Here is a 16,876-nt window from a genome sequence, read left to right on the forward strand (position 1 = left end):
AGAGCACCACAGAGCAGCACAGAGCAGCACAGAGCACCACAGAGCAGCACAGAGCAGCACAGAGAAGCACAGAGCACCAGATTTTTGCAGAGGTTGCAGAATGATGATGTTTATGGGTTTGGTCATAAGAGGGCCAAAGAGGAATGAACAGTGTCCCTAGTACCCGGGTACTGCTCCCAAAAGCAGCACAGAGCACCACAGAGCAGCACAGAGCAGCACAGAGAAGCACAGAGCACCAGATTTTTGCAGAGGTTGCAGAATGATGATGTTTATGGGTTTGGTCATAAGAGGGCCAAAGAGGAATGAACAGTGTCCCTAGTACCCGGGTACTGCTCCCAACAATCTCACCCATCAGGATTAATGAAAAGATAATAATGTTTTTCTTCACAGGAAACATTTACAGTTATCCAGTAGAAATATTAAATTAAACTGTATCTAAAATCAAACTTTTTTTTTGTTTTGGATAGAGTGGAGAGGAATTAGAACCCCTGACAGGTTTTAATTGCTGTCTGTGTCCTCGCTGGGTAGATTCACCTGCTCTAGGCTGAAAAGTTGGGGAAATCCAAAATTGGGAAAGTCTTCCAATGTGGACACCAATGTAGACATGTAAATGTTGTGTTGTTCCTAACAGATATGTGCATGAATTGAATTTGAACATTCAGATGCGTCAGGATTTCTGAATTGGAATGTGCCCAAATACAAACAAATCCAAATGGTCCTGAAGGCAAAATTTGAATCCATCCACATTTTGTTCAAAATGAAACTAAATCGGACATGTGACTGTTCTCTGGCCAATCAGATGTGTTTTTATGGCATTACAGGCTTGGTCATGTGACTTTGTTCCAAAAATTCAGACGGATCCGAAATCTGAATAAAGGAACAAATCAAATTTTGGATCCCAAACCCGAAAAATGAAAGAAATAAAAAGCCGAAATGGAACAACATTTTTTTAGGGGTTACATGTCTACTAGTGACAGCTGTCTAAGGGGGATTTCACTCACTTTGTAAAGATTTTCTCAGATTTTCGGCTGTCTCTACAGGAGAGGAAATGGAGAAAAATCTTCCTTACAAATGAATAAATCAATAAATGGGTTTTAACCATTCCTTATACCATGAGAAAAAACACCAAACATCTAATGATACAATGTAACAATACGGGGACCAGACAGGAGACACGGCTGTATATAAGATGATACAATGTAACAAAACGGGGACCAGACAGGAGACACAGCTGTATATAAAGCTTTACACTCCCCGTGGCCCGGCACACAGATCATCATTCCTGTATCTCTGGTCACACATTGCTGGAATGTCGGCCAAGTTCTGCTGACACATCGGAAACTCGTGTGTGGCCCCATCGGAGTTCCCCGCTCTACTGAAGTCGATCTTAAAGTGACACTAGAGTCTAATTTGTTACCCCCCCCCCTTGTCTAGTGTAAGGATTTACCTTAAATGATGCCTCTTGATCCGATCATCTTCTCCTTTCCTGTGGTTTTCAGGAGTCCCTCCAGTGCTGGTGCCGGTCTCTGATCCAGTGCTGACTGCTGCGTCTTCCTGTCCCACGGTGTCTGTGTGCGTGCACCCTCCCGACCTGCGTGCATTGACTTACCCTGTGACTCTCCCAGCCGAAGATCTCTACTGCGCATGTGCCTGCCCCATGATCCTTTGCGGTCACAGAGAATTTTTCAGATCTTCGGACAGGAGCACACGGCGGAGACACAGGTACGTTTTAATCTTTTTGGTGACATTTTGTATTTATGTTTTTGCAGATATCTAATGCTTGTTACTTGTATATAAGATGATATATGGGACAAACTCAGAGGGTTTAATTATCCTTTAACATCAACTTTTGATGAAAAAGCCGATCCCAGAAATGTTGGTGGAACACTGACTGAAGCCAATCAGCAGAAGTCACTGTTTGGATGTTCTGACAGTGGCACTGCCCCTCCCTATTAGAATAGAATACACTGGCGGTGGGGGGAAGTGGGGAAATTCCCCCATCCACAATAACAGGTGGTCTGAACAATAAACAAGCCCCCATAGGTATATGGGCAACCTACGAGGGGAGGCCAATAAGTTCTTACCCTCACCAAGATCCAGATGTGCTAGGGATCTGAAATGTAGTCCACTGACTCTTCCTTCTCTACACACCAACCTCCTATGGTTACACACTTTACACATCTGTGGCACAGACCTTCAATACCATCTGCGTAGAAGTTTGCAGATTTGGAGGAAAACCAGCTATCAGCTTCAGCAATGACCGCCTCATCATTGTGGAAACGTCTTCCCCGTAAATGTTTCTTCAGATTTGGATACAGGAAGAAGTCTGAAGGTGCCAGGTCAGGTGAGTAAGGCGGATGGGGCAGAGATTCATGGCCACAATCACCAACAAAAGTGACAGTTTCTGCAGCTGGATTATTTGGGGAGATTTCCCTTGAAGATGGAGGAACCTAATCCGGCATGACACCTACTCAGATTTCTCTTGTCTCTAACTATAATTCACCACGACCCACAAAAATCGGCATGCATATTACTAAGATATCCACCTATAAACGTGCACAATTTCGTAAATACAGTCACATACATCAATGTTCAGATTGCAGCTTTCCTGAATTCTGGGCGGAGACAATTTTTAAAAACATCTCTAAATTGTCCCTAAAAAATAAAAAGTTTCCTAAAAATATGTCACTGGAGAAAGAAGAATTGGAGGCACCGGGGTAGACGTATAAATCAGTGAATCTGAGATTCCCTCAAACGTCACTGTTGGTGCATCTTTCTGGTACATGTGTTTTCAATGATAGCAGTCGTTTCACCACCAGTGAATGTTTGGTGAAAGTCATAATCATTGCTTTATAAGTTATCCTGGTCCAGGAATTAGTAGGGATCGATGTGTTGCTCCTTTTCTCAGACTCCGGTATATATGAATGAGGATGTGGCCGCTCGCCCAACGTTTGTTAGATTTCCTACAGAAGCAAAGATTTGTTTTTTTATGGACAATCACACAACTGGACATCCAGACTGAGGGCCTGTGAATGTACTTTCACCCACAGATACACACACGGTGTATAATCCAACATATACCATGATATATGAGCACTGTGTGCCTGCAGTCCTCCTGTGGGGGAGGGGAACACATGATTGCGTACTTCCTTCTGAAGTAAAAGTGAAAGAAACTTGAGGAGACGAGAGCCGAACAGACACCAGAGATCAGAATATTAGACATCAGAAGGACAGACGGACACAGAGTGACAGACCACCGAATACCCCCGAGAGAGAGATGAGCCGGTATCAAACTGCAAAAGTGTCAGATATAGTAGATACTGACCTTGAAATAATGCGATACAATGTGTAAAAGTGCGAAAGAAAGAAGAAACGCATGTGTATAACATGCACCTCAGTGAAAATAATAAATGGTTAGAAAATGCCCATGATCCCGGATCTTCAATAGTCCATTAGGAAATAGAAGATAAAACATTGGATATAGAATAGACTTTGTCTCCTGTGACCATCAACAGAGAAATAGAGACCCACCAGGGTCTGTATGCGCTGTTCCTCTAGTTCGAACCAGGTAGAGGAAGCACCTGATGCCGAATACCTCCCAGTGATTTTCTCCTCTCAGGTACAGACTCTCTTGCCGCCTCAGGAATTGGAAACAGACAGTTCATTCGAATGGCTCATGCATCAGATAAAAAGTGGAGACTCGTAGTGCAGATGGTTTTAAAAGGATACTAAACTTTATTAAAAAAGGACACTGCTCACATATCATAGATAAAAGTGAGGTATTTGGTAAGCAGCCACAGACACTGTGTGCAATCGCTCAGCTACTTTACTCCACCCTACGTACGTTACGCAAGTTACGAAAACGTGCCGAAACTAACGAAAATCCGTATTTCGTACGAATCCGTATTGAGTTTCGGATGCGAATTACGAAATACGAAATAAGGGATATTCCGAAACGGAACGAAACACATTTTTTGACGGCGCACAAGTCTAGCACATATATTAAGACCAGTTGTCATGGTAGCCACCATATTCAAATGGCGGCCATGACACTTTCAACATTAAAACAACATACTAAACATATTACAACTGAGAGTAAAATACAAAAATGTGATTGACACTGTGGCACTTATTACCCTTCCTCCAGCTACGTGGGTAAAGCATACAGCACAAGGTAAATGGAAAATAAGTAATCTGAAACAAAACTGTAAACCACCTCAGTGTGAGTCTGTTAAAGAAGACAGGGTGATACATGAATGGTCAGATCTTACTAGTGCTGTGGTATTCCATATTGCTTCCTGTTATTCATTGAATGCCATGTGAAAAAACCTCTAGAAGGAATACTATGAGGGCATCTTCTTCTAAAGGATGATATGAACTGATCCTGTCCAGAGAAACTAAATAAACCCTATAGGTGAATACAACTAGGTGAGTCCCTATATGAACAAATGTGACCTGTCACAAATCGTGACCACCCAAATAATAAGGGGTAAAACCCCCAAGTTTAAACAAAACAAGGTGAACTGACAAATTGTCATCACGTTGCTCATCACATAAACAATTAATATATGTAATCTTAAAACCCATGCGAGAACAAGAATGAGGGTATTGATGAACGCCTTATGGAGAAAAAAAAAAAGTAAAACCCCAACTGAAAAACAGCAAAGGAATGATGTGAAAGAGCCACCCATCACATAGGCCCCATTCACACTGAGCGACATGAAAATCGCGCGATTTTGAGCGATATTGCGCAACGAGCGATATTGAGCGACTTGTCCCTATTGGGCTGTATGCAATCAGGAGCAATATCGCTCGAAATCTGCAGAAAAAAGGGTCATGTGGGAGCGACAAGCTACCAGCGACGAGCTACAAGCGATATTGAGCGATATTGAGCGACGAGATGTGAACAGCTCCATTGAAATGGATTGGAGAAGCTACATAGAGCGATATCGCGCGGAGATATGAGCGCTACCGCTGCAAAAATCGCTCAGTGTGAATGGGGCCATAAGGTGGATCAATCACAACCTGTATGGCAAATGATATCTATGAAAGCCTATTTAGATAAATGAGGAACCCCTCCCCCTTTTATGAAATGAAGATTTATGTAAACTAAAACAATAAAGGCAGAACTCATACTCCCTCCAATAAAATTCAGACTAAAACATTTTCTTCTGAACCGAACTTCTTTCACATCATTCCTTTGCTGTTTTTCAGTTGGGGTTTTATTTCTCCCTGAGGGGTTCATCAATACCCTCATTCTTATTCTCGCATGGGTTGTAAGATTACATATATTAATTGATCACACTGAGGTGGTTTACAGTTTTGTTTTAGATTACTTATTTTCCATTTACCTTGTGCTGTATGCTTTACCCACGTAGCTGGAGGAAGGGTAATAAGTGCCACAGTGTCAATCACATTTTTGTATTTTACTCTCAGTTGTAATATGTTTAGTATGTTGTTTTAATGTTGAAAATGTCATGGCCGCCATTTGTATATGGCGGGGCTCCTGTATGTCCTCCAGGTGTTTGATTGCATCTCCTGCCATGAATTGTTCTCTGCACTCTCTATTATGTGCTAAGTATGAGAATAAAATGCATTTACTGTGTAGCAGGAAGAAAATTGTGGTGGGGATCACCTCCAGATCACACGAGAACAACTTCCAATGGCTGAAGGAGTTTATCATGAACAAATATTTGGATCTCTTGGAAGTGAGACTTGTTCCCATCACCAACAGCAACAGACATGACTGGGAGGAGGCCGTGAGAACATGTTCTGCCGTCGTTCTCTATCACACCAAACACCAGGGACGGGTTAATGTCACCGATGTAGGCGGATCCCTGTATGACGCTGAGCTGACTTATCTCAATCATTGTCTGGGTAAGGGATCATTCTTATTTAAAGGAGATTTTATCCTGAGAGGAACATGGAGGCCGCTGATAATGACTTCTCATTCTGATACTTGTCTGACTGCAATGTTCACATTGTAATTGTTCTGGGTTCGTTTTCTCCTTATATCTCACCTCCATCTTTCTCTCCTCCTTTCCTCTCCTCTCCACTCCACCATTCTCTCCTCTTTTCCCTTCCTCTTTTCTCCCCACCTTTCTTTGCATCCTCTCCTCTCCTTTCCTTCCATTCTATTTTATCTATTCTCTCTCCTCTCTTCTCTCTTCTCTCCTCCTCTTCTATAATCTCGATCTCTGCTTCTGTCTTCCTCTCACCTTTTCTCTTTCTCTCTTCCCTTTCTTCCCTCACCTCCCTTCCCTTCAACTTCTCTCCTCTCCTTCCCTTCCCATCCTCTCCTTACTTCCCCTCCTTTCCTCTCCCCTCACCTCCCTTCCCTTCAACTTCTCTCCTCTCCTTCCCTTCCCATTCTCTCCTTACTTCCCCTCCTTTCCTCTCACCTCCCTTCCCTTCAACTTCTCTCCTCTCCTTCCCTTCCCATCCTCTCCTTTCTTCCCCTCCTTTCCTCTCCCCTCACCTCCTTCTTTCTGCTCTTTTATTCCTCACTACCTCTCATCCTCCCCTCTAATGTCTTCCCCTTTTCACTCATTGGATGTTAGCTAAGGTAAGGGTCAGGGTTAAGTCTTTGGGTAAGGTTATAATAGAGACTTAGGTGAGGGTTAGCTCTCAGGATTGTATTAGGTGCTGAGGGTTTATTTTAAGGCTTAGATTAAGTGTTGGGGTTTAGGTGTGGAAGAGCATTTGTGAATTTTTGTTGGTGGAATATTCTACTGTGTTCAACTATTCTGGGTCTGTACACCTAGACATGAACTGCTGGTAGACTGGTCTTCTAGTAGACATGAACTGCTGGAGGACTGGTCTTCCGGTCATTGGTTCTAGGTGTGCTGAAGTAGAGCAGGTAAGCTGTCTATTTTACCTTCTTCACACCCCAGCCAAGGGTGAACTGTCAACTGCAGTAGAAGGGAGGCAGCAGAAGACAGATGTCCTATGGGACAGGAAGTATAACACTGGTCCTGGTCCTGGATAGAGCTGAGTGTTAGGGAACACTTAGTGGTGGGTTAGAGATCTGAAACATTTTGAAAACACTGAAATCCCGGCACTGTGAACTGACAGATCCCGGTGTTGTGTCTCTGTAGGCAGAGAGAAGGTTCTGGTCGTGTTGGACGATATGGACGATATCAGTGAAAAGGAGAGACAGAGAATCCTGAAGGCTCAGCGATCCCTGGAGCGTCTCTCCTCTCATCTCATTCTCATTCCAGAAAGAAACAAAACTGAAGCTGCAAATAGAAAACTAGAAGAATTCTGTTCAAGTCTTTCAGAAGGTAAAATGTATCTTTCAATGTGTTGAATAAGCAATGGAGGCGAATCATGAAAACCAAAGAAAAGGAAATGGGCAAAATGGGAACTGCAGTAACCAATTTCCATCTTTTATGGAAATGTATTCTGATTGGATGATATGAGAAACAAAATGTTTTCTGCTGGTTTTCTTTTCTTGAGTTTTCATGGCTGAGTCTGAAGGAGTGAACGATGAACAGATCAACATTGAATATAATTATATTACAGATATTGTATCTGCTGAGTACCGTCCTCCTTCTGTCACACGACACAGAGGAATATCTTCACATGCTTGTATCCTCATCACAGAGATTTTAAATACTTGTTACTGGATAAAAACATATGAAGAAGATTATAAATTCACTGACATTGGAATATAGGCGTTTTTTTTGGTTGTTTGTTTGTTTTCTCGCATCATTGCTGATCAGCGATCATGACGATTATCCATGATGGAATTAGGAAATGCTATCGTCATTTTGTTTTGTTTACTTTGCTGTTATTTTATATATATATACATAGTTGAAAATGCTACCTAAACCCTCTAACCCCCCAATCACTATTGTGTGTTGAATGTTTTTTTTATTTTTAATGTTTAGCATCGGTAATGAGTAGCCAGATAGTGATCATGGCTGAAATATACATACCTGGGGGGGATGCTATGTGCCCTTAATGGACATAATGCCGGTGTCTCCTTAAAGTCGTACTCCAGGCATTTATCAAATTATAAAAATTGCCCCCCCTTCCCCCGGCTAATAAAGACTACTATGTTCCTTGTAACATTCACCTCCATCCTCTGTCCAAATGATGTCTTACCCATGTTTTTTGTACAAATTTTATTTTTGAAGGTTTTGTTTATTTAATCTATTTGTTCATGGGGAAGGTTAATGGGGGCTTGTGAGGTGAGGTTTCATTAGGGGGTCAATTTTTACTGTTTTATGATTGTGCCCGGATGCTTGAAGTGACTCTTTTGCACCTTTATTAACCTTATTGTCTAAAACAAAGACTCGAAAAAACTTTTAATTTTACACAAATGTTCATGTTGAGGACGTTCCCCTATTCATCCGCGTGGATTCCTCCATTATGGGAGGGTGAGCTGTGATTTGTATTTCAGTTTCTGTCTGTTACATTATTAGTGTATCCATAGCTCTGTGTTTGCCCTCATTAGGTGTGAGGACATCTCCAATGGAGGAGGAGAGACCCGACCATAAACCATCTCCTTCTAAGACTTCAGAACCACCCAGATCGGTATGTATGAGACTTCAACCCTTCCATTCATGGAGATAATGAGACTAAAGTGTAACCCAGCAAAAGTGTGATGAAGAATACAATCTAGACATGTGCACTGCCAAAAAAATTGTTTAGTTTCGTTTTAAATTCGGATTTGTGTTATTTCGTTTTTTGGATTCGTGTGTGAAAGTCAATTCGGATTAGGACAAAATTAGTTAGCGGTAGTTCGTTCGCACGTTCGTTTCGTTTCTTATTCGTTTGTTCGTTTGCAGCAAAGTGACATTTGAGGGGGGAAAATGTTTTTCTTCAACGAACGAAACGAAAACGAAACGAACATTCGAACGAACTACCGCTCCCGAATTTCGGAAACGGAAATTCGGATTCGTTTGCATTCGTTATATCTGTAATTCGGATACATCCGAATGTCCGAATTTCCGAAAATTCGTCCGAATTTCGATTCGGAACTAAATGAATCGCACATGTCTAATACAATCCCTCCAGACATTTAAACCTGAACTCCGTAATCATCATATATTGTCCTCATATAAGAGTCCTGTGTATTCTGCTGTAATCTTGGTGAGCTTTGTGTATTTCTTCCAGATCTGTGCAGTAATCCTGTGTGAGACTTAAAGCTTCCTGTAATAAAGACAGGTCACTGCTGCTCTCTATCCTTGTGCAGGGTGACTGGTCTGGTCTCCACCCCCCTCCTGTAATAAAGACCGGTCACTGCTGCTCTCTCTCCTTGTGCAGGGTGTCTGGTCTTGTCTCTGCCCCCTTCTAATCCCTCCTACATCTCTGCACAAGCTATATACAGCTGTCATAGATTGACTCGGACAGGTGTGCCGTCACGGTCGGCTCCTCCCCCTGGGCGCGGCGCCTCCTCCTCTTAAACACAGCTGAGTCAGTCACTAGGCGTTCAATCATTGTGGAACGTCGAGCGACTGACTCTGTGGGGAACAGAGCCACAGACCATCCACAGCCTTACGTGAGGAGTTCAGCCTCCCTGTTGGGACTCAGCTACTGCTAGCTGCTACGGCTCACATTGCTACACAGGAATACCTCCTACTCCTCCTGAACTCCCTCCACTCTTGAACAGTAGACGTATATGCTAGCAATGAACTGTATGCATTGATGCCAACTGAACTACCATATTGCTGGTTATCTCCCACCTATTTGCATCTGCTGAAGATAACCTTGCATAACCACCGCACTACACATCTCCCCAAGTGTATTAGTGAACGCCATTCAGTAAATCTGACACACCGTGATCACTGTGGATTGGAGAGGGGTGATAGGAAACGATTCCCTATTCATTCCTGCAGTGACAAAACTACAATTCACCACACGCCTCCACTTGAGGTTGATAGTTATAACCAAAATACCTAAACTGTATACCTTTGACCCTCATTGGTCATATCCCTATAACATTCTAGGACGGGTACATGATGTGGAACGGCCCCCCATCACACTGAGTGTATTGGGGTTCCGCAAGACTGACCGAACCCTTACACCTAGAGTGTTAGTTCCGCAGTTGAGATCCAAGAGAGTACTGCCCTGCTGGATTGTGACAACAGCACAGTAATGATGTCACTGCTAATTTTACAAGGTGATATCTGGGTTTGCAATTGAATTTGCTGCACACAAAAGTGGATTTATATCCATTGTGGCTATTGAGGAAAATATTTGAAAGTTTTTATGACCAGACTTCAGCTTTCAATGCATTCACCCTGAATACATCTAATAGAAATATACCAGACAGAAGAGATAATTCATGAACATTGCTGCCATTTCCATCTTTCTATATTAAACAAGTCAGTATACACGCTGTGATGGTGCTCCGTCTGTATATGTATGGCGGAACTAACCGTGTTATATTGCAGCTTCCCAGTCCTTGGATGTGATATCTGCATTCATTGTCTTTAGTTCTGGGTACGGCTCTGACACAGCAGTTGAGATCCAAGAGAGTACTGCCCTGCTGGATTGTGACAACAGCACAGTAATGATGTCACTGCTAATTTTACAAGGTGATATCTGGGTTTGCAATTGAATTTGCTGCACACAAAAGTGGATTTATATCCATTGTGGCTATTGAGGAAAATATTTGAAAGTTTTTATGACCAGACTTCAGCTTTCAATGCATTCACCCTGAATACATCTAATAGAAATATACCAGACAGAAGAGATAATTCATGAACATTGCTGCCATTTCCATCTTTCTATATTAAACAAGTCAGTATACACGCTGTGATGGTGCTCCGTCTGTATATGTATGGCGGAACTAACCGTGTTATATTGCAGCTTCCCAGTCCTTGGATGTGATATCTGCATTCATTGTCTTAGTTCTGGGTACGGCTCTGACACTATTAACATTGTAGATGTTCCCTATAAGGCAGCAAATATTCCCTTTCTGAGGTCAGGTCCACTATAAGGAGCAGTACAATGATGTCATCATGCTGCTTCCACATTGGTATCATTTCTTCTCCAGGTCTGCAGTAAGATGGTAATTTAATAACTGTATTCAGTGATATCAATCAAATATTAATGTCTATTTTTCTCTCAACAAGTTCGGAAACATCAATACAAAGGATAATGGGAAGTATTTCACCACAAATTCCCCATCAAGCAGTTCAAGTGCCCCAAGCAAGCCAAGGCCACCACCACATCCTACATACCAGGTCGGCATCTTCTCGAGGTCGGCAGAAAGTAATTACACGTGGCTTGTGGAAAGTCTGAAGGCAGATGGTCGCCTGAGGTCAGCTGACATCAAAGCATTCTATATAAGTAATCATTATTCAACATTCAGATCAGGACTGCAACAATGTCACTTCGCCATTCTGTATCACACAAGAAAGCAAGGATGGGCCAACATCACCGATGCCACAGATTCCTTGTATGACCAGGAGCTCCGGGAGATGTCAGAGACCCTCGGTGAGTGCTCAATATCATATCACATGGGAGGTGATGAAGGGGGTGCTACCATCTGAAGGAGGTTCTCTGTAGGAACTGTTCATTCTTTGTCAGAAACCGGGCATGTAACAGGGTGATTCTACCCCCTTCCCCCCCTCCGCTCCCCACAATCCTCTCCTTCTACTGCTCTTTTATCAGCTACTTGTCACTTGTTTTACTACACCCACCTGTGAATCAAATGAGAAAAGGGCAGACAGGACAGGAATGGGAGGGTCCATTGTCTTCTGTCCAAGAACATGCTCCACCCCTTATGCAAATATAAGAATAGCCGTACAGCACCCCCTCGGTTCTCCTGAACCGAAGGGGTCCTGGTGCCTAAGCCAGCCCGAAGGATCGGCCAAAGCTACGGCCAGATCCTTCGGCAGCTTTATGAATAGACCCCTATAGTATACAAAGAGGGAGGTGTGGACCTGAGCTGTGCATTCAGCATAGATGAAGCCAAGAGGTCATAAAGAATACCGGGTTTTTCTAGAATAGACGCATCACTTCACTAGTGTGCACACATGTGCTATTTTACATTGCAATTAAGAGTGTTTCCAATAAATAAAAACAATCTTTGTTGCTGCTTTAATAATCAGCCTGGGACCTCTGGACTTGTATCTACAGGGATTTTTTATGACATATGGAAGATTTGGACCCTCTGCGAGGTCTCTATTGCTAGTGGAAAAAAGGACGGTTTACCCAGAGTACCAAACCCTGACTTGATTGGCCCCTTCAATATGGGCGTATTAGTTGTTGAATGACTCTCGGAGAGGAACAACCCCCAGCTGCTGGAACTGAACGCAAGAAAGAAGAAGTGAGATGAACCAATAGGAGTCAACTCAAAGTGCAGCTGGTCAAAAAAAGGTCGGAGAATCAATATTTAGTACAAATTTATACATTTATTTGGTATTAACCCCTTCATGACTGAGCTTGTTTTTGGTTTCTGTTCGTAAACGTACAGTGTACGTCTCCCGTCACGAAGGGGTTAAGAAAGATTTTTTTGGACATACTCAATGCACCAGTAAAACCAACACCCAAAAAACGTTGGAGACAAACTGTCTGGTGAAGCAATCCGGCACCCGTGAGTACCATTGATTTGAGACACTACACACTGTTTGGCGGAATTTTCCTCCATGTGTGACTATTACTCAGGGTGACACTACAATGTATGACCTACCGGGCTATCACCTAAGTTCTTGAGCCTCTAAAATCGATCTTCAATCAAGCCATATACTCCTAGTATCGCCTGCTCTAAATCATGAGCACATGTTACAAATGTAACAGCTGACTGGCTACATTACCAGCCTCAGTGATCACAACCCTGTTAAAACTCTCAGAAAGATTCAGACATAAATTGAATAAGGACCCTAGACCTAGAAGCTCAAATTCGTTTGAACTATATTCAGCCTTTAAACTACTGCCAAAGCGCTGTCTCCTCAAACATCTTTGAGGACCTTCCGGCATTATATAAAACGCTGATCAGCTCGTCACTCCCAGAGTGAATGTGTGTGTTTTTCATGAGTGAACGGGTTGTTGCAATGACCATTCTTTAGACGTTTTTTGGGTGTTGGTTTTACTGGTACATTGAGTATGTCCAAAAAATCTTTTTTAATACCAAATAAATTTATAAATTTGTACTAAATATTGATTCTCCGACCCTTTTTTGACCAGCTGCACTTTGGGTTGACTCCTATTGGTTCATCTCACTTCTTCTTTCTTGAGGTCTCTATTGCTGTCTGTGTCTTCACTGAGGAGGCTGACCCTCTTTTTTTGTCCTGGGGACCATTACTTTTACCTTCATTAGGCCGTCTACTAGTTTGTAATGAGCAACATCATCCAATGTCACTTCCTCATATTCCTGGGCCCCTGGATGACCCCCCCCCCCGGTGGTGCCTTAATAGACAGATGAAGACACAGATATAGTGATGAGTCCATAGACCATTCCGTACACATCACATGACATAAAAAGACACAGTGTGATATCTCTCCTATATTGTTTCATCGTTTCACATATACATAAGACAGGACTGACTTAAAGCTATACCTAAGGTAAACAGATGACTTCACAAATGACTTCACCATGTGGGAGGCATTTTACCTGTGGAAAGATTTGCATTTCTGTCCAGCCATTCCTTAGATTTACACAGCACAGCCCCCTCGCACAGCCAGAATGGTGATGCCACTTTCTGTGTTATAGCTACAAAACGTAGAAGGAACACAGAGGTGTCCTCTCACCACCCCTATCCTGTGCCTGGGCAGTGAAATGTCCACAGAATATCCACGGAAGACTGCTGCGTCCATCTTTCTGCTCACTCTGCTCTTTCCTCCTATCAGAGAATTCTTTGCCAGCACATTTGTATGCAGCACACCAGTTCCGTTGTAGAGGGTTTCAAGAGGCTGATACCATGTCAATTTCGGGTTCAGCTTTAAAATAATCAGACAAGGTCCAGCTACTATCAATGTATACAGTCTAATGAGAGGGCCAAATAAACATCCAAGAGTCTAACATTTTTTGATGGTAAAATTACTTTACAGCAGGAAAACGCAAACCGGCCATTGTATTTCAGGGGTCAAACATCTCTTCTTCAAGGCTCAGGTTTGGAAGTGGTGGGACCATATTCACAAGTGACAACTCCTAATGGTGTGAAGGTTGCAGAACACCATGAATATGTAGTGTCAATGGTGTTCTGACTCTCAAAACGTGTTGGTTGTTTTGTAGACATGTGCACTGCCAAAAAATTTGTTTAGTTTCGTTTCATTTTAAATTCGGATTTGTGTTATTTCGTTTTTCGGGATTCCGGTGTGAAAGTCAGTTTGGATTCGGAATTCGGACGAAATTCGTTAGCGGTAGTTCGTTTGCACGTTCGTTTCGTTTTCGTTTTGTTCATCCGTTCGTTCGTTTGCAGCAAAGTGCCATTTGAGGGGGACAATGGTTTTCTTCAACGAACGAAACGAATAAGAACAGAAAACAAAACGAACGTTCGAACTACCGCTACCGAATTTCGGAAATGGAAATTCGGATTCGTTTGCATTGGTTATATCTGTAATTCGGATACATCCGAATGTCCGAATTTCCAAAAATTCGTCCGAATTTCGATTCGGAACGAAACGAATCGCACATGTCTATTGTTTTGTGTTTTCCTTCTGTCATCAAAAGATGAAACTTGGGTGCTTGTTTGGCACTCTCATTTAGACTGTATACACATGGATTATTCTCAACTCTGGGTGACCCACCCCCTAAGGGGTGCCCCCATTTTGTGGAGAGCTGTGGAACCAGATCTATTTTTGACCAGTAATAATACGACTGATCCCACCCAAAACACTTTTTCCAGCTTCCAGCTCTCTTTACGCTACCATAAGTGTCACCCCAGAACCAGAACTATCCAAAGTCCAGGACCAAGTGCTCAGTGTTACCCCAGGGCCACAACTATCCAAAGTCCAGCAACCAGTGCTCAGTGTCACCCAGAGCCAGAACTATTCAAAGTCCAGGAACAAGTGCTCAGTGTCACCCCAGAGCCAGGACTATCCAAAGTCCATGACCAAGTGCTCAGTGTCACCCCAGAGCCAGGACTATCCAAAGTCCATGACCAAGTGCTCAGTGTCACCCCAGAGCCAGGACTATCCAAAGTCCATGACCAAGTGCTCAGTGTCACCCCAGAGCCAGGACTATCCAAAGTCCATGACCAAGTGCTCAGTGTCACCCCAGAGCCAGGACTATCCAAAGTCCATGACCAAGTGCTCAGTGTCACCCCAGAGCCAGGACTATCCAAAGTCCATGACCAAGTGCTCAGTGTCACCCCAGAGCCAGGACTATCCAAAGTCCATGACCAAGTGCTCAGTGTCACCCCAGAGCCAGGACTATCCAAAGTCCATGACCAAGTGCTCAGTGTCACCCCAGAGCCAGGACTATCCAAAGTCCATGACCAAGTGCTCAGTGTCACCCCAGAGCCAGGACTATCCAAAGTCCATGACCAAGTGCTCAGTGTCACCCCAGAGCCAGGACTATCCAAAGTCCATGACCAAGTGCTCAGTGTCACCCCAGAGCCAGAACTATTCAAAGTCCAGGAACAAGTGCTCAGTGTCACCTCAGGGCCAGAACTATCCAAAGTCCATGACCAAGTGCTCAGTGTCACCCCAGAGCCAGAACTATCCAAAGTCCATGACCAAGTGCTCAGTGTCAAGTCCAGCAACCAGTGCTCAGTGTCACCCAGAGCCAGAACTATTCAAAGTCCAGGAACAAGTGCTCAGTGTCACCTCAGGGCCAGAACTATCCAAAGTCCATGACCAAGTGCTCAGTGTCACCCCAGAGCCAGGACTATCCAAAGTCCATGACCAAGTGCTCAGTGTCACCCCAGGGCCAGAACTATCCAAAGTCCAGGAACAAGTGCTCAGTGTCACCCCAGGGCCACAACTATCCAAAGTCCAGAAACAAGTGCTCAGTGTCACCCCAGGGCCACAACTATCCAAAGTCCAGGACCAAGTGCTCAGTGTCACCCCAGAGCCAGAACTATCCAAAGTCCAGGAACAAGTGCTCAGTGTCACCCCAGAGCCAAAACTATCCAAAGTCCAGGACCAAGTGCTCAGTGTCACCCCAGGGCCACAACTATCCAAAGTCCAGGACCAAGTGCTCAGTGTCACCCCAGAGCCAGGACTATCCAAAGTCCAGGACCATAGTCTATTTTGTTTCATCCTTTAAAGTGCTTTTTATGTGCTAATAATTTGGTTTTCTGCTTATTTCCGGGTTAATTAAAAACTATTTTTTGTTTATTTCAGGAAAACAAAATGTGATTGTTGTGGTTGATGACCTGGAGAGCAGCGGATCTGAAGAGAAGGATCGGATACTGGACAGCCAGCTCAGTATTAGGAAATGTGCCAGAGATTTGTTCTTATTCACAGAAAAAGAGAAACACACAAGGAACCTGGAGGAAATAAGAGGAATTATACAGAAAAGTGAGTTTTCGTCTATAACCAGATACACCGTCCTCCATCCTCCTCCCAGAATGTCTCCTCTATAATATTCTATACATTGGGGGTGTTTCCAGTCATTTCAGGGAAATTATTTAGCTGCAAATTTTTACACATTTTCCCTTCTGGAATTGTTGTTGAAATTCACCCCAATTAGCTACGTGGACGGCTGAGGTGACATTTGATGAGGGAAAAACCTTCCCATCTTGCTGTTTAAAGCGGTTCTTTGTGTTTTTACCACTTTTGTGATTTTATTGACTTTTTGCTTTTACAGAAAGAAAACATTGTAATTTTTTAAAACAGCGATACATTAATAACAATGTATGACATGATGTACATTGTACATTACAACATGGCTGAACTCATTTATGTGTGTCAATGTGTGAATTCGGCCTAAAAGAACTTCACTAACATTCGGGAGCCATTTAACTATCAATAT

This window comes from Nanorana parkeri, unplaced genomic scaffold (assembly GCF_000935625.1).
Source record: "Nanorana parkeri isolate BGI_ZX_2015 unplaced genomic scaffold, ASM93562v1 scaffold212, whole genome shotgun sequence".
Lineage (NCBI taxonomy): Eukaryota > Metazoa > Chordata > Amphibia > Anura > Dicroglossidae > Nanorana > Nanorana parkeri.